Source organism: Schistocerca nitens, chromosome 1, assembly GCF_023898315.1.
Source record: "Schistocerca nitens isolate TAMUIC-IGC-003100 chromosome 1, iqSchNite1.1, whole genome shotgun sequence".
Classification (NCBI taxonomy): Eukaryota; Metazoa; Arthropoda; class Insecta; order Orthoptera; family Acrididae; genus Schistocerca; species Schistocerca nitens.
The window spans coordinates 852,592,911-852,618,661 of NC_064614.1; positions in this window are offsets into that span (position 1 = coordinate 852,592,911).

Genomic DNA, 25,751 nt, shown 5'->3' on the forward strand with positions numbered 1-25,751 from the left:
TAACCTAAATTATCCTAAGGACAAACACACACACCCATGCCCGAGGAAGGACTCGAACCTCCGCTGGGACCAGCCGCACAAACATAAAAGGTTCAGATGGCTCTGAGCACTATGGGACTTAACATCTGAGGCCATCAGTCCCCTAGACTTAGAGCTACTTAAACCTAACTATCCTATGGACATCACTCACATCCATGCCCAAGGCAGAATTCGAACCGGCGACCATAGCAGCAGCGCGGTTCCGGACTGAAGCGCCTAGAACCGATCGGTCACAACGGCCGGCTCGTGCTAACAGTGTGATGCACGACCGTGCGAATAAATATCAGTAGCCTAATGCCAGGATTTGCTTTGCAATGCAATACTTCTTTAAAAGGTATCAGATTCCGTAACAAGAATTTAGAGCAAATGCAGGTTCTTTTATCTTTCATGCCATATGCATTCAAAGTTACAGCAATACAGCTAATCAGTAGCATCATAACATTAGTAACGACCAACTTAACTCGACGTTCACATTTAAAAGAGGCTGCAAAAACTTTTCAAAATTAAAGTTAGGACAAGGAATAATGATAATACTAATTAGAAACATTATATCTTTCACACAAATATCATTAGTCTCATTAATATAAAGAAAAATACGAGAGCACCTTAAGCTAGCAGTTCAGACAGAGAAGGTCAACAAGAATAAGTGAAGAGGAAACTGACTTAGTGACGTTATCTTCTACGTCACCTGGGTATGACATACGACGTACTGACTAGTGCCTGTCAGATATGAATAATGACAGAAGAAGGTACAATAATCAGTATCATCCTGGTTACCAGTTGCAGTTCTATAGAAATAACGACAGTCTCTGGAATTCACCAGAACCAAAAGAATGTGGACGATACTTCCCGGAAAGTAGTCAGATGTACCATAGTCTGCCTGACACTAGGTGGCAAAACCAAGACCCATCCGTAAAATGTTACTGAAGTTGTGGCAGATTTTAGCACCTGACATGAGATTTATTCAGAAAATAAATGACAAATACAACGCGGACAGGTATAGCCGTTAGGCAGGATAATACTTATAGCAAAACCAAGGTTCATACTGGTACTTAAGATTTTCAGAACTTTGCATATTATCATTGGGAAGGTGGCTTGGACGGACTCAGGAAAGAGCAACTTTGAGCTGTAGAACAACCGAGGTGGACGGCGGCTGGCCGGAGATTCACACGGCGGGTGCTTTGGCCGCAGGTGGAAGGAAAGAGAGAGAGAGAGAGAGAGAGAGAGAGACAGATAGGGCCTGTTTCTCACGGTTGCGGCAATACAACGGTTGGAATGGGACACAAATACGGCGCGCCCATGAAAGGCGGGAGAACCGCTCCAAATTCCAGAGACCTGATTGGCCGAAAACACGTAGGGATACATGTGAGAGGAACTGAAAAGTTTGGTGACAAAAAAAGGTAAGGACCCTTGGGTCTGGTGTGGTGCTGGGCGTAAAAGAAGTGTCTGGTCGGCGAGTGGAGGCCTAGGTTTGTAGATATTGCTTGCACTGCGACCAGCGATCCTTCTCAAATTGTTCACAGTCAGTGCATACATCTACACAAAAGCAGGATAACCTGTTGCTTTTGAAACGTCCCCTTCGAACAATTTATACATGACTGTGCTTAAACTGACATGCAATATTTTTAGCGCAACGCAATCTGACTTTCAAAAATCTCTACGAAAGAATGGCCCTGACTAACATTAACCTATACCATTCACAAATCACTTACCTCACCAAAAATCTTCGTTACTCGCACTACTGCAATACAGCGAGCACCACTACTTCTGGCTAAATAAAAGATTCAAACTACTGAAGACACTAACTACTGATAGGCATAGTTAGCAAATGAAAGATTTTGATAGAGAACAAACAATGTATTTACCTTAATAGTCATAATATATATAGCAGTTCATGACATCCAGTCTTACAAATTTCAAAACTCCGCCATCTCTCTCCCCACATCCACCACTGCTGGCGGCTCACCTCCAACTGCGCAACGCCACGTGCTGTTCACATCCAGCTGCCCAACACTACAATGGCAGACAACAATGCAAACTACCCACAGCCAGTGATTTTTCATACAGAGCGCTACATGGCGTTACCAATAAGAAAACCTAAAAGCCTACTTACATAGCCCCCATGCTCCCCACAAAAAATTTTACAAATTGTTTTGGGCAGTGGCCAATAATGATTTGATAAAATTTTTCATAATTAAAATAACAAAGATATCAAATGCACACACTTATTGATACAATGTTGGTCAAAAGCTAAAATTTTCTCACAGTCCCTTAAACACAGTCCTGATCATTCATCACAGTAAAATTACAGTGTTTTTCTCAAAGTCTGAGCAGTAAAAGAAAATACACACGGAAGTAGTGGATTTCCATGCAGTCTTGAAGAAGTAGTGTTGTCCTCCCAACGAAAAGACAGTGCTGACTCTTGACATGCAGACAGGTAATGGGCCACAACAGAGCAAACCCACCACAGAGTCAGTCGAAGTTTTGAAGAATATTGGTAGGTAGGTCATCACAGAGTAGACCCACTGTAGTCCTGGTCGAGATTGTGGTATTGGTGCGCCACCAGAGGTGCAGACCCACTGCAGTCCTTGTAGAAATAATGGTATTGGTGGGCCATCATAAATGCAGACCCACTGTAGTCCATGTAGAGACGGCCAGCAGCCATCTGTTGCGACTGTGCAGGTGCACAGTCACCATCGAAGAGTCTTGCGGAGAATATAGCAAGTCCATAAACCACCACTTATGCATTCGCAAAGTTTTTGGAATTGTCCTTAGAACCAGCAATGCTGTTATCCAGTCCCTTGCTGAATTATTAACACACGTGCAAACGCTAACAGTCCTCTATTTTTTTCACATATTGTGCATATTCTATGACCAACAGAAATGTGTGCAGTGAAATGTAACTTACTTTGAAGAACTGGTGTCTATACAATTATAAATTTACAACATAAGAATACAATTACAAAGGTACAAAATACATCATTAAAGAACATAAGAATACAGATAACATTTGTAGTACAGGCTTTACAAAAGAATCGAAATAACATATACATCAGTGTTACAGGAATTATGACATGAGTACATACATAAAAGATCAGAATAACTTTTGAAACATCAACTTCACACATGAAAATTAAAACAAAACAGAATAAATAATGTCTAAACATCTTTACAAAGAAAATAGCATATTATTAGAAAAATTCCACAACATAACTCATATCAGCTAAACACATAAAGACAGGAAAAACACAAATATACAAGAGTACACAAACACATAGAAGAATAACACAAGAGGAAAGGGCAGGGTTTGTTTTCAGTGTAACATTTGGTACTGCAGTCCAACCTAAAACTTTATTCCATAGATCTTTCGTCTTATTTCAACATTTGTTTCCACCAAAAAAATCCTATCCAAGCATGCTTTCTGTATTTATATGTTCATATATTTCTTACCTCATTATTTATTTTCCATTATCTTACCTATTATTTATTTCCAAGAAAATCCTACCTAAACTTGTTGTCCCTAAACCCTACTTTTTTAGTTCATATCCTCTTTCAAAATACTTTTTTGGCCAAACCATTTTCTTATAGCTTCTCAATGCATTTCTTCCAATTCATCACAACTTGTTCTCTTATTAGCCTACCCCATCTTAAGCTAACTTAAATCTACTGAGCTCAGATGCTACACTAAGGAACGAGGCAATGCAGCAGCACAAAACAATTAACACAAACAGCAATGATAAAAAATACCAATGGCGAAGCAAGAAGCATAAATTAGCAAAGCAAATGCAATATTACAACTAATATAAGGCAATGTGCAGCAAACAAGAAAAATAAATTTGTAGTAAAACTGGCTTAACAGAGTAATGTAAAGTGAAATTTAGTAGCACTATGCCTGGCAAACAGCAGCAGAAAATGCAATAACTTATATCTTAAACATGACATAGCTCAAGCAGAAAAAATATTACAGTAAAAATGGCCATGTTTAATACCTATGTCACATCTTAACACTAGAGTGATGCATCACTGTAACTTGCTCTAGCAGACAAGTTACCAAGTCACTGACAAAAATTATGTATGCAATTCCTGCGAAGTGGAAATGTCTTTTTGTGCTCCCTCATTTTTTTGGAGTACATCATAAAGTTATTTTTTACTGGATCTGTAGGCATAAAATATTTATATTAGTACATCTATAAAATTTTATTTTAACCAATGCTGCAGTGCAGCTAGGAACTAGATATTAAACAAAATAGGCAAAGCAAGGCGTGAAACGTCATTCACTAGCCATATGGCATTTCATAATGCAGGAAACAATCTTTCAACTAGCAAGACAATAGACACGAAATGTTTCTCATCATTTCATTTCAGTAAATATCATAAATTAAAAACTCTACAGTGTAATCATGTTTTCAAGTTTGAGGGTGTCGTATTTACGATGCTTTCTACAAAGGAATTTCAATAGCGCGGATAATGGCCTCTTTTTTTTTCTCCACCTGTGCCTCTGAAAGGCACACACTAATGGCTTTTTTCCAGGCGTCTGTCGCGCAGCTGGGTGCCCACGACGCATTACGTGAAGGTGGTCACTTAACTTTTTACCAAAATATTTACGACAGCAGTTGACGCTACAGTGACAGTCTCATAAAAATATTTCACAGGTCAAGAATTTGCGTTACAAATCTGTAGAAATAAATCCTATTGATATAACAGAGTCCAAAAAATTTTCGTCGGCATTGTAATACATTCACGCATTTACATACATTTCATAACTCTTAAAGTAGGACTCTTGGTTTCCAACAACCTTTTTCACAAACCAGAGTCCCTAACCACTACTCATTATTCCTTACCTTATTTGTCGACACTTCTTCAATATTTCATCATAACAGATACGTAGCATAATCAAATAACTCATATAGCATCAGCTTATTGATCATAAACATACCGCAACAGCATAATACACATAGTCATCGTAATAATAACATCATAAGACCTCAGTCAACTCTCAAAATCGTCGTAGCTTCCTCCAATAGTTTCAAAACCTAAAAAAAATTCTCTGCTCATGTCAAAAGTGTCATCTGCCTCAAACGTACTTTAAAAATCGTGATCCCATACCAAATATATCATTCAAAGCTCTCATAATATCACAATGGGTCCAAAAAAATATGAACAGTTCACAAAGTACAGACAAAATACAATTTCGTAAGTGTGAAGTAATCGAACTCTGTAATTGCGTAAACATGTATCACTGACGTAGTAAAAAAGTTTGTCTCTCTCAGTTAAATGACCAGATAGCTGTGTAATTATGTGTTAGAGAAATATGGTACCGATGTGTAAAGTTGTGTAAGCAAATACCATATTAGCTAGGGCTCCTTGTGCTTGCCAAACACATGGTACACAAAGTAAGCATGTACGCCCCTGAGGATTAATGTAATTATACCCTCAGGTGTTACAGATTACAGCAATGGAATGAAATGTATCATGGAAAACCTTTGTATCGTTGTACTTCAAATATCTTTAAAAATAAATGATTTAAGTGCAAAATTCATCACTCAAATACGTGTCCTGTAGCGCTAAATGTGCGTCTTGCTGTAAGATAATCTCTGTGGAACTGTCGTAGTTATTGTCCTCCGAAAGCTAAGTTCTGCGGAAGCCAATGTACTTACCTCATGATAAAAAAAAGTGAAATGCTTTGCGTATAGATATCTCAGTTATTACGCTTATTGCCGTGATGAAGAAAATACTGTGCTATAACGTATTGTTGTGCTACTGAAAAGGCAGTCTCATTGTAGCTATACCACAAAAGTTACTACTAAAACATGTTTTACTTTCCAGAATAATACAGAAAAACTGTGCAGATATAAAACAGAAACACTGCAAAAGCAACATTGTAAATTGTAACTCATTAGTAGCGTCGTGATAAAATCGTGTAGCTGTCACATAAACTAACCACTGTCTCATCTGGTATCTCACAGAAAGTACTTTAAATCCAGAATGTATTTTCAAGTAAACCAAAATGTTGCACTAAAATCTCATTAGCAGTACCAGTATATGTTCTAAGTATGTGAGCCTTATAGTCGTTACGTAACCATGCAACTAACAAGCAAGAATGTACACACACAATAACACTGTGTCGTCTGTTCACTATAACAATTCATTTGTAATTACTGTTTAAATAAGTTCTCTTGGTTCTTGATTGGATATTTAACTTCAAACATTGTTGCATGGTAACAGTTTCTAAGTCTGACAATGCATACTAGAAATGTAAAGTGAAAAGTTTTATGGCAAAGACAAAGTTAAAAAGCAGATTATCTTTCAATAAACGGTTTTATATGTGCAATGTGGTGTAAACCTTTACTCTTCCTAGTACGCAGAGTTTCAACTTCAACGCAGTTATCATGTAGTATACGTCGGATTCTGTAAGGTCCATTGTAAACTAGAAAGAATTTGTGACTCAAGTGTTTCTTCTTATGTGACAATGAATGAGCTTTAATGAGAACTTTCTGACCAATATATAATTTCTTTGCATTTACTTTACGGTGTAGTTTTCTCCTTTTATCTGCTGCAGACTTTATATTTTTAAGAGCCAAATCAATTATGTCTTTGTGTCGAAGTTTACGTGTATTCGGGAAAGGTACGAGCTCTCTGATTCTGTTCGGTGGTTCTTCATTCTTCAGTACAAGAGTAGGTGGTAAAGCAGTGGAATCATGAGGCATTTCATTCAGCACGTTTTGAAATAAGTGTAAATATCTGTCCCAATGCTGATGCTTTCTGTGACAATAAAGTCTGCAAAGCTTATTGATTTCTTTCATAATCCGTTCAGATGGGTTACAATGTGGTGAGTACAATGAAATAAAAACAGGTTTGATTTTATGATTCCGAAGCATGCGTGACCAAACAGCAGATCTGAATTGCGGTCCGTTATCTGTAATGACTTTACTAACGTGTCCAACTTCACGTAAGAAATTTTTATAAAGGCGTTGGATACAGACCGTCCAGTGGCTTTACGTAACGGTGTGAAAGAAACAAATTTTGAAGTAAGTTCAACAGCGACTAGAACGTACGAAAATCCATTAGATGTTCTGACAAGTGGTCCCAAGAGATCAACAGCAGCAAATTCTTTTAATTTAGAAGGAATAATAGGAAACAACGGGGCACGATGTGAGATAGTAGATGGTTTCGCCTTTTGACAAAGTTTACAAATAGACAAGACTCTTCGAATTCTCTTTTCCATATTGTTAAAGTAACAAGTCGTTCGAAGAATATGATAACATTTTCGTGGACCAAAATGTGCGTAGCTGAAATGAATGTACCAAATGAGCTTATTAACAAAATCGTCTGGAATGCAAAGTACCCATAGCTTGTCATCAACAGTGCAGCGTTTGAAGAATATGTTGTTCCTAACCAGGTAATAATGCCGAATCTGAGTGTGTGTCTTTTCATGCCATTTACTTTTGATATCTTTCCAAATCGGATCTTTATCTTGTTAATGAGCAATGTCCTTTAAAGATGTGGTGATGAAATTTTCAAAGGCGACTTTCTGAATGTAAAGAATACTGAAATTTTTCTCGAGGTTGCCTTCTGTGTTACTTTTCTCAAGCCCAGCCGGTGCGCGTGAGAGTGCGTCCGCAACAATGTTCTCCTTGCCGGGAATGTAGACTATTGTGAAGTGGAATTCTTGCAGAAACAATGCCCAACGTTTTAACCTGTCATGATTTAATTTTGAAGACATAAGAAATTGTAATGCACGATGATCACTGTATACTTTTACGTGCTTACCAGAAAGAAAGGAATTTGTTAAATGCCCAAACGATAGCTAAAGCTTCTAATTCAGTAACGGAATAATTTTTTTCAGATTTTGTTAGCACTCGGCTAGTAAAAGCAATGGTTTTCTGAACGGTAGTGTCATTTTCTATCGCTTCTTGAAATAAATGGGCACCAAGACCGACTTTAGAAGAATCCGTGCTAAGGCAGAAATCTTGTGACAGATCTGGATGAGCTAGTATTGGTGCGTTAAGTAGCGATTCTTTCAAAGAATTGAATTCCAACTGTGCTTGTTCGTCCCAGTTCCAAATAGTATTTTTTCCAGTGAGAGAACAAAGTTTTGGTGTAACAAGAATTTGCATATTCAGAAAACGACGGTAAAAATTTATGAGACCTAGAAAACTGCGGACTTGTTTTTTTGTGGATGGAACTGGAATGGCTCTGATTGCTTCTAACTTTTCAGGATCCGGCTGAATGCCTTCAGAAGAAATGATATGTCCCAAAAACCTCACCTTTGACCTACCGAATTCAGACTTTTCCAAGTTAACTGTAATTCCAGATTCTGCAAAAATACGTAACAAACTGTTGAGGGTGCGATTATGTTGTTCCCATGAAACTTCTGCTATTAGAATATCGTCCACATATAAGGTGATGTGACGTTTTAAGAACTCAGGTAATATGGAATTTAGCCCGCGAATGAATGTTGCCGAAGAAATGTTCAGACCAAAAGGAAGTTTCCGAAACTGATAACAAACGCCGAAACAAAGGAAAGCTGTGAATTTTCTACATTCTGGATGAAGTTCGATCTGATAAAAGCTGGATCTGAGATCAATGGAAGACAACACTTTTACACCATTAAAATTTGGAAGAAGTTCTTCCAACTTTTGCGGCCTGTCTGTTTCAGGAATAATGATAGTATTGATTTGTCTCGAATCTAAGACAAGCCTGATCGATCCATTTTTCTTCTCAACAACATGTAATGGATTGTTGAATGAGCTTACTGCAGACTCAGTAATGTCCTCGTCAAGCATATATTGTATTTCTGTTCTAACACGATCCCTATAATGTGCTGGAATTACGTATGGTCTAACACAAAATTTAGTATGCTCACGAACACTAAATTGGTATTGAAATCCCTTGATTGTTCCTGTTTTGTGAGTAAAAACTGTGGAATGTGCTTGTAAAATCTCAAAAAGGTCCTGCCTATCAGTGTCATTACAATTCTCTATTGTTAAAATTTTATTCTGAATTAACTCATTAGTTTCAAATATGCCGTCGATATCATCCCTGTCAGTACTTGCAGAGTGCTTGTTAGTGTCTAGTTCCGTAGAAAATTCCGAACTGTTGTCTAACAGAAGGTAATTTAATTTCCTCGTCATGGTTTGAGAGCCAATCTTCAAATTTCAAAGCTGTTGACCTACCTTCTTTCTCTAAACTTATTTCAGCGTCGTGAAAGTTTAAGATTGCTTTGTATTCATTCAAAAAGTCTACTCCCAATATAATTTCCGTCAACAATAATTGAACAACAAGAAAGTTCATAGAGAAGCTGTGGCTTTGACAAAAGAATTCTAAGTTGGTTTGTTGGCGTACATCTACACTTTTTCCAAAGATTGCACCTTGTAATTTAATCTTACGTAACGGAAGTGTGGGACAATCGTTCGATTTATTGCATTTGCTAAAAGCAGCTTCACTAATTACTGAAATGGGACTACCAGAGTCAAGTACTGCCGTAAATTTTACGTCATTTACAGTAATGTGAATCACAGGATATGCAATGTTGTTATGTTTTACGTCGTGCTCCTGGAGTGAGATGTCCCTAATGTCTTCCATTTTTACGTAATGACTAGCTACGGCAGCTGCGTCGTCTGTTTCAGAAGTACGTTTTGTGACTGCCAGCGGTATGAGTCATTGCCTATTGTGTCTTTGTTGGCGCGCATCGTTATTGGGATTTGGAGACCTAACTTCTATAAATTCACCTTGTTGAGAATGCCCTGCTCTGTTTGAATCCCGCCAGTTCTGATGCAATTCAGGTCTGTCGTTATAATCATATCGTCTGTCATCGTGTCGGTAGATTCCATAGTTTCTTTCTTGCCGGTCACGTGGTGGAGAATTTCTCCCTGAATCGTAACTACGCGCTGGACCGTTGCGTCTAAAGTTATTCTGTCTCCCTTGATAATTATTTTGGTTCCCAAATTGTCTGTTTCTCTGATTGTCTCTGTGATAGTTACTACCGCGGAGAGGTGATCTTTCCCTATAATTATTACTACTCTGCCAATGGTTGTCATACGGGTGGTGTCTGTTTTGGTCACGATTTACGTTGTAAGAATAGCCTTGTCGCGTATTATTTCTGTCATCGCGGAATTGCGACGGATGTGACCTGTAATTGTCGTGTTCCTGTTTTCGCGTTCCGCGATTGTCAGTGTCAATTTCCAGTTCTTGTAACAGTCCCTGAAAAGCTTCAATGTCGTCTTTGCAACGTCCTGCTAAAATAATATGTCGTAAATGTTCAGGCAATTTGATTAAACAAATGCGGATGAGTTCTGAGGGGCTGTATGGGTTTGAAAGATACTGATTCTTGTGCAACATGTCTTCAAAATATTTGACAAGACTGGAAAATTCAGATTGTTCAAAGTGTTTCATCATCATGATGCTATGTTTTACTCGGTGTTGTGTGGCTTGAGACCAATATGCTGAGAGGAAGGCATGATAAAATTCTCCTTCACTGTGACAATCGTGAATGACCGATCGCATTCTTACAGTTGATTCATTCTCTAAGTAGCCACACATAAATTCTAACCTGTGCTCCAATGACCAGTTGGGAGGAAAACAATGAGAGAATTGATGAAGCCATGCTTGTGGATGAATGTCGTTGCCGGAATTCTTAAATGTTTTGAATTTACGTGTAGTAATAAACAGCTTATAGTCAAATTCATCATGTCGGCGAGTCGCATGTTGGTCATTGTTACGTCGTTTCGGCGGTTCCATTTCAAAATTCGGTGCACCTTGCCAATTTCTTTCATAATTTCAGAAATTTCCTGTGTTATTATTTTGTGGTTGTTGCGTATTTCTATGTCCCTCTTCCCGTACCGGAGCGCGGGAGTCCTCTGAAATATGTAATTCTTGTATTACTTGTGCCTACTGATCTTGTACTTCCCGGATTTCTCTTTTGTACTGTGTATTGATTTGATTTTGATTTTGTTTGAATTTTCTAATTTGTTCATACTCTTCAGTGTCCGTGAAGGCTACAGGTCTTGTGTCATTCAGATCATCATCTACCTTTGTAGATAATATAGTGAACTGATTTGAAAGTTCAGCTACTTTAACCGATAGTGAAATTATTTTCTCTGTGTGTTTTTCTGAACCATGTTTCAGAGTGTCCATTTGTGTTGAAGTCGTATCTACTGTGTCCTTTAAGTTTTCCTGAGTTTTGCAAGTTGCGTAACCGAATTGGTAGATGCAACTGAGTCAATTTTAGCTTGCAAGGTGTCGTGGTTTTCATGAACAATAGTTTGCAGTTCTTTTATGGGTGCTTCGTGATTCTGTAATGCATTTTCATGCCGCAAAAAAATAGGTTGAAAATGCTCACAAATTTGTGTTTTTACGTCATTACAGACTTTTTGACATTTCGATTCGATGTTATGTAACTCAGTAGTTAAATCTTCACGTTTTTGTTCAAGCGTGGTGTCTAACTTTTTAAGATTTTGTTCCATTGTGTCTCACTGTTGCTGTGTTTGTCTCTGATTTTGTTTCATTTGTTGCATTAATTGCAATAATAATGTATTTGTGTCTGGAATCTGTTCCTCTATGCTTTTCGGCAGTGAATTTGCGGCGGCAACATTCACATTTTGACAAGCGGAAAATGTGTCTTGACTTATTTGAGAAAACGGTGAGAACCCAAAACCTGAGTCTACAGTATTTGCAATATTGTGTTCTGTCATTTCCGATTCCTGAGGCGAGCTGTTGCCGACCGATCGATCGATAATGCTTCCCTGTTCACTACCTGTTTCACTGTCTACACCATTATTTGACGCCCGCTCCATTTCCCTATGCATAGTTACCACACTACTACTTTGAATGTCTGTTAATTCGTTACACAGTGGTGCTGGTAAGCTACGCTCGTCGTCACTATTATTTCTCAGTTTACTTTAGAGCCTAGTGTTACGTTTTTCACACGCCATTATTGTCACAATATTTCACACGATAACACAGAAAAGCACAATTTGAGGAGCAAAATAAGAAAACACATTAACATAGCATTGAAAATAATATCTAGTTAATTGCAAGCGCAGCTGCGAAGTACTTGGTGCAAATCTACATGCATGCCACAACTGTTTTACTGTACAACAATGAAAGACTGCAACTACAAAGGAGATTCTCTCTACAATTACGCGCTAGCAATAAACAAAAGCTACACTAATTACACAAACTACAAGAAAAGTCAGAAGATTCCAGTGAGGTATCCTCGGCTGAGGGTCGACATATGAAACGTCCCCTTCGAACAATTTACACATGACTGTGCTTAAACTGACATACAATATTTTTAGCGCAACGCAATCTGACTTTCAAAAATCTCTACAAAAGAATGACCCTGACTAACATTAACCTATACCTTTCACAAATCACTTACCTCGCCAAAAATCTTCGTTACTCGCACTACTGCAATACAGCGAGCGCCACTACTGCCAGCTAAATAAAAGATTCAAACTACTTAAGGCACTAACTACTGATAGGCATAGTTAGCAAATGAAAGATTTTGATAGAGAACAAACAATGTATTTACCTTAATAGTCATAATATATATAGCAGTTCATGGCATCCAGTCTTACAAATTTCAAAACTCCGCCATCTCTCTCCCCACATCCACCACTGCTGGCGGCTCACCTCCAACTGCGCAACGCTACGTGCTGTTCACATCCAGCTGCCCAACACTACAATGACAGACAACAATGCAAACTACCCACAGACTGCGCACAGCACAGCCAGTGATTTTTCATACAGAGCGCTACGTGGCGTTACCAATAAGAAAACCTAAAAGCCTACTTACACTCTGACAAGAGAAAACAGATTTGTGCTCACTTGTGGCGTTCGAATGCAACATTAAGTGTTCCTTTGCTGCCGCGCACTTGAGTCTACCAACTACTCCTGGCATTTGTGCAAGTAGACTGTGTATCGACTCGTGACGGACTCCGCAATTGAGCAACTTACGGTCAGGAGTCTTCGGACTTAAGTCACGTCCACGTCTTTAGGTAAAGCCGAGCTTTCACAGGGGAAAGACGACATCACCCCGGTGCCTGGGACGACGGTCGTAATCTTCGCACTGAATTATGCCGATATTAGCGCAAGCAGCTGGCAAAGTAGAGCACTGTAATTGTAAATGAGTACGTGTTCCACTAGCTCTTTGCTTGAGCTCGCTGATTCCATGTCCGTCCAGGTTGAGCTTCGGTAGAACAACGACTTGCGTGACCCGTATGAACCAACATAAGTTAGGGAAAGGGGCGCGATAGTGAATAGAGTTTCCATTGTGCCAATGGTAGGGTAGATAGTTTAGGGAGTTAATATGATTGGTGTTGTAATGTCTTAGGTTAGTAACATTGATCGTCCTGTGTTTAGTTACTAAATTTGTTATTTGATTACATACCATAATTAAATTTACTATCATTTCCCTAGGTCGTAAACCACTTATTGAGAATAAAAGTTTTTATTAACTGAAATTATCATACAAAATTAATGCAAACGTATTGGTGTTATTATTCGCTCAGTTAAATAGACACAAATTCGGATAGCTGTAAATAAGTAAAGATGATTCATGGACATTATACCGCCATACGTTTCACGTGGCGACCCTGTGCCAGGATAGAGCAACAATAGAGTCTTCTGATTTTATTATAAAGAACGCGTCAGGTCAATACAGAACTGAGAAAGGTTATTTAAATATTTAAATAAGTGGAGCCGAACAAGTTACTTCAGAAATCTAGTTATAGTTCAGCGGCGCCTGTATTCATTAATATTGTGTTTTTTCTTTCAGGATTTTTGTTGTAAAAGTGAGTTCTGCCCTCACTGGGTTTGCTCACAACGGCATTGTACTTACTCGTTGGTTTTGTTGTTCTTGTTGTTGTGTTCAATATATGTCATTAGATGTATTACTGTGATTGGGATTAAGGCTGACTTTAGGTGTTTTTGCGTACGGTAATTGTTTTCAATTAGATGAGTAAGCGAAGCAAAGTGAGACAGAATAGCAAGGGAGTAGGAACCATGTTACTGTTACCGTGACGGAACATAGGGGACAGCGTGAGAAAATGGGAGATGAAAGTGAGAGCGAACTACGTGAGATAGGAGACAGTACAGAATACGATGAGATCGGGGGGTGTCCGTTGGAGACCGATGAACCGATACAGCGGTATCTTGAACCAGAAATACTAGTGCGCGAATTTGAGACCGATAGTCCGCCGTTACAGAGACGATGTTTCAGTATACTTGCAATGTACAGGGTGGAATGTACTAGTCCTACGGGCATGTACAGACGCACTGTATCAGAAAACGATAGTCGGGAAATGAGAGAAGGGCTTTTCTCGCCTCTTAATTTAGATGGGACTAGAAATGGCTGCAACGCGAATCAGAATAGTGAGATGGCGCGCATTTGAAGTTGTCTAAATGAAATTAAAACGGAACTAGGGAACAAAGTAGATAGAACTCACAGTGAATTAGCCAAAACACGCACTGAATTATAAGCTGTAATCAGCCAGTCACGAAATGAGGTAATTAAAACACGTTCGGACTTGCAAACAAAGATGGATGGAATTGAAAGTCAAATGGAAAGCTACCGCGAAGAAATGAAAACGGAGGTTGGGAAAGCGCAAAAACGAGCGCAAGAAGCAAAAGTAGTAGCGCGAAGTGCAAAGCAGATTGCACAAGAAATTAGGATTGAGACACGCACGACTGCCAAACCAGGAAAAAAGGGTACTGATCAGAATACATACGGGTATCAGGAAGTTATAAGAGGAAAAGAGACATTCTTCGGAATTGTTTGCCGAAAATCAAGGAGCAAAGTATAAAGAAATACACTCCTGGAAATTGAAATAAGAACACCGTGAATTCATTGTCCCAGGAAGGGGAAACTTTATTGACACATTCCTGGGGTCAGATACATCACATGATCACACTGACAGAACCACAGGCACATAGACACAGGCAACAGAGCATCCACAATGTCGGCACTAGTACAGTGTATATCCACCTTTCGCAGCAATGCAGGCTGTTATTCTCCCATGGAGACGATCGTAGAGATGCTGGATGTAGTCCTGTGGAACGGCTTGCCATGCCATTTCCACCTGGCGCCTCAGTTGGACCAGCGTTCGTGCTGGACGTGCAGACCGCGTGAGACGACGCTTCATCCAGTCCCAAACATGCTCAATGGGGGACAGATCCGGAGATCTTGCTGGCCATGGTAGTTGACTTACACCTTCTAGAGCACGTTGGGTGGCACGGGATACATGCGGACGTGCATTGTCATGTTGGAACAGCAAGTTCCCTTGCCGGTCTAGGAATGGTAGAACGATGGGTTCGATGACGTTTTGGATGTACCGTGCACTATTCAGTGTCCCCTCGACGATCACCAGTGGTGTACGGCCAGTGTAGGAGATCGCTCCCCACACCATGATGCCGGGTGTTGGCCCTGTGTGCCTCGGTCGTATGCAGTCCTGATTGTGGCGCTCACCTGCACGGCGCCAAACACGCATACGACCATCATTGGCACCAAGGCAGAAGCGACTCTCATCGCTGAAGACGACACGTCTCCATTCGTCCCTCCATTCACGCCTGTCGCGACACCACTGGAGGCGGGCTGCACGATGTTGGGGCGTGAGCGGAAGACGGCCTAACGGTGTGCGGGACCGTAGGCCAGCTTCATGGAGACGGTTGCGAATGGTCCTCGCCGATACCCCAGGAGCAACAGTGTCCCTCATTTACTGGGAAGTGGCGGTGCGGTCCCCTACGGCACTGCGTAGGATCCTACGGTCTTGGCGTGCATGCGTGCGTCGCTGCGGTCCGGTCCCAGGTCGACGGGCACGTGCACCTTCCGCCGACCACTGGCGACAACATCGATGTACTGTGGAGACCTCACGCCCCACGTGTTGAGCAATTCGGCGGTACGTCCACCCGGCCTCCCGCATGCCCACTATACGCCCTCGCTCAAAGTCCGTCAACTGCACATACGGTTCACGTCCACGCTGTCGCGGCATGCTACCAGTGTTAAAGACTGCGATGGAGCTCCGTATGCCACGGCAAACTGGCTGACACTGACGGCGGCGGTGCACAAATGCTGCGCAGCTAGCGCCATTCGACGGCCAACACCGCGATTCCTGGTGTGTCCGCTGTGCCGTGCGTGTGATCATTGCTTGTACAGCCCTCTCGCAGTGTCCGGAGCAAGTATGGTGGGTCTGACACACCGGTGTCAATGTGTTCTTTTTTCCATTTCCAGGAGTGTAGAAAGAAATTTAGAGGAAAGGCTGCGCCTTCTCTTAGAAAGAATGGACGCTTCGATCAGCTCGATTGAAGAGGCACAAGAACAAAGTGAGGACAGGCGCGACGCTAATGCTAACGTTGAATCGCTGAACAGAGAGCGGTCAACAGTCAACACACGTAATAACGGAGCTAGGCAACGAAGCAAGTTCAGTACAGGTGTCAGTACCGGTGAGGCCGGAAGCAAGTACCCAAGAACCCATACATATGCACCCAGACGGTAGGCCGTGCGAAGGAAGGACGCGACAGACGTCGGTACCGCGTTGAACAGAATCGGCATAGCAAAACACCGTACCTTGTACGGGAAGCAGGCGAATAACCGAAATAAATAGAGAGCCAATGATGCAGTCAGTTTCCAACTAAATATGACGGAGACGTTGTGACTCCCAAGTTACACATTTGACCTCGTCACACGCGATCACCGAGAACGGATAGAGTTGGAGACGGCATTCAATCATGAGCAGTATCCTGCAGTTCGAAAATTCCATCGTTTCAAAGAGGAAGAAAATGCGCTCCATCCTCGTAGTTTCCTGGAACAATTCACGAAAGCAATACCACCGTATTGGCCGGAACGGAATGGTAACAGTGCTTTCTTGAATCTGTACTGGCCGTGAGTAACACAGGACAAGATCAAGCAAGAACTAATTATGCAGAGAAATGGAAGGGTCAGGCTTTAAGAGTGCAATAGAATTCTTTGACCAAATGGTTAAGAAAAATCACTATTTAGATATGCCTTGCGGTGACAGTAAAATAATTCGACTGTTTTATTAAGCTGCCGCCACCGTACGAACATGTCCTTGTAGGAATATACGGAGATGACATTAAGGGTTTTCGAGCAATACTACGAGAAGTAGAATTTGTGATAACGCAAGAGTAAACAAAGACCAAGCTTAAACAGAAAAATAACAGCGGCGAGCAGTCGCAAAGTAACAATCAGCAGAATAGTAAACGGTAATCCGGTAAATAATCGGAACCGGGGCCCAAATAACTGGCGCGGCAATGATAATCGACAACAGTAAAATGGGCAAATGTTCAATAGACGAAACGGGCAAACTGGCAATTGGAACGCTAACCGTAGAGACAGTACTCAGTACCAGAGTAAAACTCTTAATAGCCAAAATGAACAGGACGGAAATAGCAGCGGTAACCGTGGACACAGAAACCAATTCCAGAACATTTACGTACTGCACCACCCACAAGAGGACGGACAGGTTGTTGAGATCCGCCCGCCACACCCAGGGCGAGCGCCACAACCGAACAACACGCATAATTGACTAAGACTGAAAGCAGATGTGACTACCCCTCCTCCCGGATACCAAATCGGTAACAATCACATTCGAATGCTACCTGATGATGAAGTAGGGGACCTACTGATGGAAGAAGTGGAAATCAAACATAAACATGGTTTATACCCCATGGTAGACATAATAATTGGGGACGTTAAAGTCAGTGCTATTCTGGATAGTGGCAGTTAGCTGTCCGCTATCTCAGCTGTATAAGTCATGTGGTGCATGTACAAATGCACCAATGCTAAAAATTCAGAGGACGAGAATTCGGGGGGCCATCTCGGGCAGAAGCACGGAAATAACGCGTCAGATAATATTAGAGTTCATGTCCCTCTTGTGGCAAATGTTCTTGTCGTGCCCAACTTGATTACAGGCGTCCTCCTAGGAATGGATTTTCTTACAGAGCAGAAGGCAGTAATGGACTTGGGTCGTGGTACCATTGTATAAGGAAAAGGTGGGGATATCTGTATCCGGGTTGACGAGAAAGTCACGTAAGGTCAGATTCCGTACCACTGTCTAAGGCTGGAGAATCAGGATAATGAACAAATTGACCAACATTCTCGCTACGACCGAGGGCTAAGTAGTAATGCCTAGGCTGATACATCAATGTGTGAAGTCCGCCACGACACTGATGAAAAATTAAATAAATTAATTGAAATAAGCGAGAGAGATAGGGCAGTATTAGAGGAAATGCTCAGGTGCAACGCCGAGGTATTTCTACCGAAACCTGGGTCCCTCAAAGGATTTCAGTACCGGTTCTAGGTGAAAGAACACCAATCATTTTGGGTACTGCCCTACACTATTCCTCTGGCGTATCAAGAAAAAGTACAGCTGGAATGGCAGAAAATGATAGACGATGGTATAATAGAATATACAACATCAATATATAATAGCCTGGTGCGGGTCGTGGATAAGCGAGATGGGATTATCCGCCTTGTCCTCGACTCACAGCAGATAAACACAGTCATAGTAGAGGAACTGACCGGCCAGAGAAATTGGAGGAGGTACTGCAACGTTTTCATGGCTTTCCAGTATTCACGTCCATCGATCTTCGGTCCAGTTTCTGGCGGATTGAGTTGGTGCCGGAGTGTCAGAAGTACACAGCCTTCATTGCATTTGACGATGTTTCCAATTCAAACGCCTACCATTTGGCCTAAATGTGTCCTCTGCAGCGTTTATTCGCGGTCTGGGAACGATTTTGCACCATAATCTCTGTGAACGGATTACATGCTATGTGGATGACATTTTGATAGGAGAACGAAATTGGAGTAGACACAACGAAGTACTTAAGGCACTGATAGACAAGGTGATAGCACATGGGGTGACTGTTAATATCACAAAGTCCAGTGTAAGGGCCAATCAGGTACTTTTCTTGGAGCAAATAATTTCAGGTGATGGAATATCACCAGACCCAGAAAAGTTGGCGGCGATAGCCGAATTCGGCACACCCCAGACTAGGAAAGAGCTCCGTGGATTTTTGGAAGTGGTCAATTTTTATAAAAAGTTCATTTATGTAGAACAATTAGCCACCCCAAAACTGTGTTCCATGACCGGCAATAAAACGCCACTTGTGTGGGATGAGATTGTGGACTGAGAATTTCACAGTTTAAAGGCAGCTTTGGTCGCGGCCCCGATCCTGTGACATCCGAACCTGTCGGAAGACTTCTGCATGTCTACAGACAGCTCACAAACAGGTCTCGGTGTTGTCATCTTTCAGGAATACATGGAGAATGGGAGGATGACACACAAAACCATCGCCTTCGAAAGCAGAGTGCTCTCGAAGTGCGAACGAAACTATTCTGAATCAGAACTGGAAGCTCTGGCGGTGGTCTGGGCATTCCAGAAATATAGATATTTCTTATTTGAGCAAAAGACTTGAATGTACACAGACCATAAGGCATTTGAGTTTCTTATGAGGGCAAAGTTGACGGCAGGGAGACTGGGACGGTAGATTTCCATGCTCCAGGAGCATGACTTCACACCGACCTACGTCCCAGGCCCCACAAACACCATCGCCGACGCACTGTCTCGGTCTGCCATCGGAGCCACGAATCGAGAGGGCAGATATGCTGAGGACGAACCCTTCTCGATTTACTATGTAAAAAGGGTGGCATTCGAAAACTTTATAATAGCATCAATGAGGAATATACAGGTGGAACAAGGTAAGGACCCACATCTCCTCAGAGTGAAAGAAAAATATAGAGATAGGACACAGACGCAGCTCAGGCATCATTACCTTCTCAGGAAAGGAGTGCTTTTCTACAGGCATAAGGTGAATAGCACCGTCTGGGTAGTGTGTGTGCCAGATATTTTAAACGAAGTAATCTGGTACACGCACCTCAGTAGTGCTCACTTTGGCCCGAAAAAGTGCCTCTTAAAGTTGAAGCACCTGTGTCATTTTCGAAACATGGAGAGGAGAATACGCAAAGTACTGGGCGTATGCAAACACTGTCAGAGAGTCAAAACACTTACGGTATGCACGCAGGCACCAATGTACCCGACTGTTCCCTCCAAACTGCGGGAAACAGCAGCATCATATCTCATGGGACCCATGCCTGGAGTATCACGAGGGTATACATACATTGTGGTTGTAACTGAGTTGACGTCCAAGTTTGTGAATCTGACATCTCTAAAAAAGGCAACAGGTACAACCATCAGCAATGCATTGCGTCGGGACTTCTTGCAGCAAGTGGGGTGCGTCGAACGAATGCTGTCAGATAACGGTCCACAATACCGTTCACAGAAGTGGCAGACACATTGCAACAGTACAACATCAGACCGTTATAATTCAGCAGGTACCATCCTAGTTCCAATCCAAGTGAGCGCGTTATGAAGGACTTGGCGGCCCTTTGCAGAGTGGTTCAAAATAGTTCAAATGGCTCTGAGCACTATGGGACTTAACATCTGAGGTCATCAGTCCCCTAGAACTTAGAATTACTTAAACCTAACTAACCTAAGGACATCACACACATCCACGCCCGAGGCAGGATTCGAACCTGCGACCGTAGCGGTCGCGCGGTTCCAGTCTGTAGCGCCTAGAACCGCTCGGCCACTCCGGCTGGCTTTGCTGAGTGTATTGCGCTAAGAAACACGCGTCCTGGGACGTGAACTTGCGAAACTTCCAAGACGTAATCAATGAATTGCCACACGGCTCACAGTGCTAAACAACAAGCATCCTCCGCAATTACACTACTGGCCATTAAAATTGCTACACCAAGAAGAAATGCAGATGATGAACGGGTATTCATTGGACAAATATATTATACTAGAACTGACATGTGATTAGATTTTCACGCAATTTGGGTGCATATATATTGAGAAATCAGTAATCAGAATAACCACCTGTGGCCTTAATAACGGCCTAGATACGCCTGGGCATTGAGTCAAACAGAGCTTGGATGACGTGTACAGGTACAGCTGCCCATGCAGCTTCAACACGATACCACAGTTCATCAAGAGTAGTTACGGGTATTGTGACGAGCTAGTGGCTCGGCCACCATTGACCAGACGTTTTCAATTGGCGAGAGATCTGGAGAATGTGCTGGCCAGGGCAGCAGTCGAACATTTTCTGTATCCAGAAAGGCCCGTACAGGACCTGCAACATGCTGTCGTGCATTATCCTGCAGAAAGGTAGGGTTTCGCAGGGATCGAATGAAAGGTAGAGCCACGGGTCGTAACACATCTGAAATGTAACGTCCGCTGTTCAAAGTGCCGTCAATGCAAACGAGAGGTAACCGAGACGAATAACCAATGGCAACCCATATCATCACGCCGGGTGATAGGCCAGTATGCCGATGACGAATACACGCTTCCAATGTGCGTTCACCGCGATGTCGCCAAACACGGATGCGGCCATCATGATGCTGTAGACAGAACCTGGATTCATCCGAAAAAATGACGTTTCGCCATTCGTGCACCCAGGTTCGTCGTTGAGTACATCATCGCAGGCACTCCTGTCTGTGATGCAGCGTCAAGGGTAACCGCAGCCATGGTCTCTGAGCTGATAGTCCATGCTGCTGCAAACGTCGTCGAACTGTTCGTCCAGATGGTTGTTGTCTTGCAAACGTCCCTATCTGTTGACTCAGGGATCGAGACGTGGCTGCACGATCCGTTACAGCCATGCGAATAAGATGTCATCTCGACTGCTAGTGATACCAGGCAGTTGGGATCCAGCACGGCGTTGCGTATTACCCTCCTGAACCCACCGCTTCCATATTCTGCTAACTGTCATTGGACCTCGACCAACGCGAGCAGCAATGTCGCGATACGATAAACCGCAATCGCGATAGGCTACAATCTGACCATCATCAAAGTCGGAAACGTGATGGTACGCATTTCTCCTACTTACACGAAGCATCACAACAACGTTTCACCAGGAAACGCCGGTCAACTGCTGTTTGCGTATGAGAAATCGGTTGGAAACGTTCCTCATGTCAATACGTTGTAGGTGTCGCCACCGGTGCCAACCTTGTGTGAATTCTCTGAAAAGCTAATCATTTTCATATCACAGCATCTTCTTCCTGTCGGTTAAATTTCGCGTTTGTAGCACGTCATCTTCGTGGTGTAGCAATTTTAATGGCCAGTAGTGTAATAAGTGACAGTGTAGATTTCCCACCAAGACCCAGACTTAGGCACAAGGAAATCGTACGTCAGGTGCTCCAGAATATAAAAATAGCAAGGCAGAGACGCAAAGGACAAGCAGACAGAAAGGCAACTGTCAGGGAATTTCAGGTAGGCCAGAAAGTCCTCGTGAAATCCTACCGTCTGTCTAACCGGCAGAAAAGACTGTGTCATAAATTCTTTGTGGCCTACTGTGGACCTATATGAATATGGAGGATCACCCCTGCGAGTTTTGTTGAGCTCGAAAGTCTGAAGTCCGGAAAATCTGTTGGTGTAGATCATGTCATCCATTTGTTGGAATAAATGTGTAGAAGTTAGTAAGTTTGTTATTTTGTCTTTCAGTAGAAAGGTACATATAATTTTATGTGTACGTGAAACGTAAAATGTACAACTGTGCAAGTCAGGATTTTGTTTGAGTACACAAGTCAGGGAAGAAAATTTTGGTAAATATCATCGTTGTTAAGGTAATCTGAGCACTGAATAATTTTGTTTTGAAGCGTAAATTCATATTTTGGTTTTGTTTGCGGATACTGTGCTACTTAGGTGTGTTTTTGAGCCATGAATAGATTTCCTCTCTTTCCCATGGCGTGGTAATATAGGAGGAGGCTCATATAGACAGTTGTTTCAGGTAAGTCAAATAGGTTAAGAGGAAGACGTGTTAGGATGCATGGTACGCCTTCACAAATACGATTTTGCATAACTACGAAGTATTTGGCCTATTGAGTAGTACTGTTTGGTGTGCCTTGGACAAGTCAGCGACTTTCATTTTTGCCAGGACCCGGCATAAGGTAGCTCAACGGAAGTAAGTGGGGTCTTTGCAGAAGAAAGATTGAGGTTACGGTTTATCTCAATGGCAAGACACGGTAAAGACAACCGTGATGTAAGAATTTGTGGAGGAGGGCTTGATGCATTGGGTGGATGCGACAGAAGAATGCGAGGGCACAGGACATTAGACGGAAAAGGAAGGACAGCTTGTGAATGGCAAAACTGTATAGTCAGGTGCACTCTTCGTTGGGATGATTAGAAGTTTTGGGGACATATTTGTACGTATGCAATCCATCACCAATTCGACAACTAACGTTTAAAAAAAATTCATTTCACAGGAAAAGTACGTAACAGTGCAGTTTGTGTATTCAGAGGAAGTAGTGGGGAAAGGTATTCTGACCAATGGAGTAGCTGCACGTTAGACAGCAAGGGTGTTAAAAGGAAGTTTTCATTTTTCTTGGAACAGGACTAACTAGTAGTCTGTGAGCATGACTTGCACGGTATATAACACTAATACATTAACATCTATGTATGAATGCGACAGAATGGAGAATCCTCACCTTGTGTTTTTTCATACTCTATACTAAATATACTTTCTTAAGCGGTAAGATCATATGTAATACTTAGATAATGTAAAATTTGTTAGTCGCAAAATCTATTTTCAAGACATTTTGTATAAAGTTAATCAATTTAGTTTTTAACTTAGAGATGCTCAAGACACTTTCCTAGATTTATTTTCCATTTTTACTCAATTTAACCCCTTCACATACGTGAATGTATTGCAATTGAAAACTTAGACGACTGTGGTAGTTCGTACAGGAAAACCGTAGCGGAAAAAGCGGTGGTGGCCTCGACGATTGCCCTCAGCCTAGTACAGGTAGCCGCATTGAAAGAGAGAGCTTTCACGTGGCGCACAGCTGATCTCGGTGGCCCAGGTCTTCGACGGAGCCGAACAATTGGCACAGAGTGGCACCTCACGGTGTTTTACATGGGTAATATAGGCGCTGGTACGGTCACCACACACACCCAGTACAGAAAATACTAGAGAACACCCATGAATAACTAAAAGACCTCATTAGTGAGCATCTCTCACAACGACACAATTCTCTGTCGACTTCGTAGGAGCAAATGTCAGACCTGCAAACTCATCAGTCGAGCTTCTGTAAAGTTTGGGCACAAGTTGTCAGTGCAGAACTTCATTATTACTTCTGGTGTTTTGCGATAATTTTCGTTTTTAAGTTTACCATTCTAATTATGTGTTTCCTCAAGTTTGTTTTGTTTTGGGCACTAGTTGCCATTACTCCGTTATAAAGTTTGGGCACATGTTGCCATTGCAGAATTTCACTATTAATTTTGATGTTTTGGGGTAATTTTTATATTTAAGTTCACCGTTCGAATTATGTATTTTCACAAGTTTGTTTTGTTTTGGGCACTAGTTGCCATTACCCTGTTATAAAGTTTGGGCACATTTCGCCATTGCAGAATTTCACTATTTATTTTGACGTTTTGTGGAGTTATTTCTAGATGTGTTACCACAATGTTTTTACACATGTTTTTGGACAAGAGTCATTTACATTTGAGAAGACCAATTGTAGCAAAGATTTTTTAGGTACAAGTCGCCATTTAAGTTTTTTCAGAATGGATTTAAGCCTTAAGTATTGTGCGATTTTATTAATGTTTTCACTCAAGTTGGTATTTGTAATGTCTTGTCAAACGTATTTTGTTTTACTTGGTGTCATTTTCACATAATTTCTTAATGTCTCATCACAGATGTTTTTGTTTTGTTTTACATGTCACCATTTTCATATAATTTCAAATATTGTGTAACACGTTGACTGTATTTTGATGTTTCCTTATACTTTTGTTTTATGTTCCATTCAGTTCATGAAAAGTATAATTTTATTTTTATGTTTTGATATCGATGTTAAAGTTAAATGTTGCCAGTAAAAGACGATATTCTTGCGGATACCGCTTGTAGCGCGAGTATGCTCTGTTTTTATGATGTTTTCTGGTGATACTACTTCAATCCCCATTACACCTTTTAAGTCATTCTATAAATGCAAATGCACATCACGTAAGAAAATGCGATGTAAAGTTGTTAAAGTTGACCAGTTTGTGACGTTGCTTGTTCTACGATTTAATACCGCTCCAGAAAAGTGTGCAGGTCACCGTAGAATCATTCTTTTAAGTTAACTCAAGTGATACTGCTAGCTTGGTTGTAAAGTTTCATGTCTTTGAAATTAACAGTAAATGTACATGTCACAAGAACTGAACACAGAGATAAGTCATGATACTGTTGTTTCTCTCGTTTTGTCATTGTTTTCATATCAAAATAATCTTGGAAAGAAACAGCAGATAACGAAATCGTAATATTATAGAGTTGTCATGTTTCATCTTTGTATTTTATTTAAGATTAATAATTTTGCATATTTAAATTTTGAGTCACATTCCATATCAAAATAGGAAATTTAAGGGTGGACGGCCACAGGTAATAAGTAGTCATGCATAATTAAGTTTCTGGGTTAAGATAAGTGGATGTGTGGGGAGGATAACTGAAGTATGTGAGGGATGAATGAGTGTGGTAGCTGTTATGTATGAGGTACGTCTGAGGCCTCAAATAAGTAGGTGGGGGACTACCATAGCAGTACAGACAGACAGCTACACTGTTTACTATTAGTCTCATTTGTTTTAAATATTTTTGATACTTTATTGCTCACTGGGTCATCTGGTTAGACATGTATCCACAACGAGTCACAGAACCAGAAGTTC